Raw genomic sequence first — 2,434 nt, 5'->3', positions numbered from 1 at the left:
TATATATATATATACAGGCAGACAGTCAGATAGATAGATAGATAGATAGATAGATAGATAGATAGATAGATGTTGACTAGTAGTCAGATTCTGTTAGAATCGAAATACAATTAACTCTCTAAAGATGTCAACAAATAATAGTATATATATATAACACACTCTTGAACCATTAAGTGCACTATTTTGCGCTACATATCCAATCCATCACCGGAACTGTAAAATTCTGTATAAAAGTTTCCAGAAGTTTATCATTTAAATATATATGATCATGTCTAGATATGCAACTATATGCATGACAATACATGGATAAAGCCAAATATACAATTCTACATACATACATACATACATACATATAAACAAAAATATCCTGTTATTGATGTTGAAATTCCCATGAAGGAGCCTTAAATCTAGATTAGAAATCGGCTCTTTCTCAATTTGCAAGAAATATTGAAATAAAACTGAACAATGACATACATATATATATATATATGAGCATGTCTAGATATGCAAGTATATATACACGCGTTTGCTTCCCTCACTCTCCCTCTCTCTCTCTCTCACTCTCACTCTCATTCTCACTTACTCTCTCTCTTTTTCCCTCACTTTCTCTCTCTTTCTCCATTTCTTTTCTCCCTTTTATATTTTTTATTAGCAGGATTAACTTCATATCCATATTAACTTGTTTTGTTCAAATATGCTTGAGGCATATTCGAATCCATAAGAAAGTTACTCACTGTATTCTCTCGTAGAGAAAATCTCTCGTAGAGAAAATCTCTCGTAGTCAGTTCGCAGCGTTCCCTAATCAGACTGTTAGATGCATGCATTTCAGTGGTTATCTCTTCTTCAGCAGAGACCGATGAGGTAGACGCTACGAACTGACACACGAGACCGGTCACCCAGTATTTTAACTTTACATCGGTATTTTGTCTCTTCTTGACCATGTTATGGCATTAAAATATAAAATAATCGATTAATGAATTTAGCTCCCATTTGTAAAAATAAAAAAAACATGAAATCAACTTTACTCTCCTCAATATATGTTCAATACAATATATACCAATCAAACACTGTGATTATTTTAATTTACTATTAGCGAAATAATTAACTATGGGCAGCAGCATGACATTGCTTACGGCTCTAACAATCTTTCACCAAGGTCTATTGTAGCATTGCAAAAATCACCAAAAGAAAAAAGAGAGTGAAAGTGAAAGGAGAGAGAGAGAGAGAGAGAGAGAGAGAGAAGGAGAGAGAGAAAGTTACCTTCAAATCCCCCATTGTCCAACTTATACCAAATCGCGTTGGTTCACAAACAGTCACTCTAGCACGTATGAACTCTCAACCTGAGTTCATACGACACCTGGGGAGCCATATAAGATTTTTGGGTGTCCAAACAAACAAAATAGTAAACTGAGGATGCACAGTAGCATATTAAGGACCCGTGCAAAAATTTACTTCATATGTATTTATTGCAAGAAACAGCTAGGTTCCTTTCTTTAACGTCTTACAAAGTTCAACCTACACGAGTTAGTATGTGAAAAACAAAATAGAAATTCTGAAAGAAGTATCTGTAAAACTAGTGTTCAAACATCGAATGGCTGTGGGAGGACCACCAGAGTAAAATACTGATCAAAGGGGTTCATAAGTAAAAACTTGTTGGGAACCACTTCTCTAGCAAATGTTGGTTTCTGACAAACTGGCGTGTTGTGATATGGCTATTATTAGACAGACGACAGTCAAAGCACTTGAACAAAAACATTGCAGTCACAAGAAGAGTGCGCCAGATGGCTGGAGTGCTTATTGAAAAGTTCGATTATATTCTGGCCAGACATTGTATAAGATGTATGCGTGTATTTATATCAACACACACACACACACATTTATATGTGAGCGTTTTCTCTTCTGTCACTTTCCGTGTGTACATATGACTGTTGCGCCTCTAAATATTCTATAGCTATTCGACGTATGGAAATGATGGGGTTGATGTTATGGTGTAAGAAGGTGCCCTAGCATAAGCACGGAACAATGACTAAAACTTATAATATATACGTTTATGAATTTGTTTTGCAAGATTCATGATTTCAAATCGTGTGTTGAAACCGATATTATATTTCCATCTTTTTTTCTTTTTTTTACATTTACTATATATGTTCATTCCAAGTGAAGAACGAATATATAGTGCATGTGTTTATTTAGCAAGAAAAAAATGGCCGTCCTGGAATATAAGAATATTATAATACACACTAATACACACCCCCACACACACATACATATATATGTATGAATGTATGTATGTGTGTATGTATGCGTTAATGTTATTGAATGTATATGTATGATGTTTGTATGTATATATGTGTGTGCGTATGTATGTATATATATATATATATATATATATATATATATATATATATATATATATATATATATATATATATAT

At 33.4% G+C, this 2,434-nt stretch overlaps 1 protein-coding gene across 3 annotated transcripts in view; it reads left to right on the top strand.

Moving 5' to 3' along the window:
• The window catches only part of LOC106881019 (zwei Ig domain protein zig-2), a 97,128-nt gene that overhangs the window by 40,728 nt on the left and 53,966 nt on the right, over positions 1-2,434 (top strand). The gene's annotated exons all lie outside the window — the stretch shown is intronic.

This window comes from Octopus bimaculoides, chromosome 2 (genome assembly GCF_001194135.2).
Source record: "Octopus bimaculoides isolate UCB-OBI-ISO-001 chromosome 2, ASM119413v2, whole genome shotgun sequence".
Classification (NCBI taxonomy): Eukaryota; Metazoa; Mollusca; class Cephalopoda; order Octopoda; family Octopodidae; genus Octopus; species Octopus bimaculoides.
This window is presented reverse-complemented; position numbering and strand designations above follow the sequence as displayed.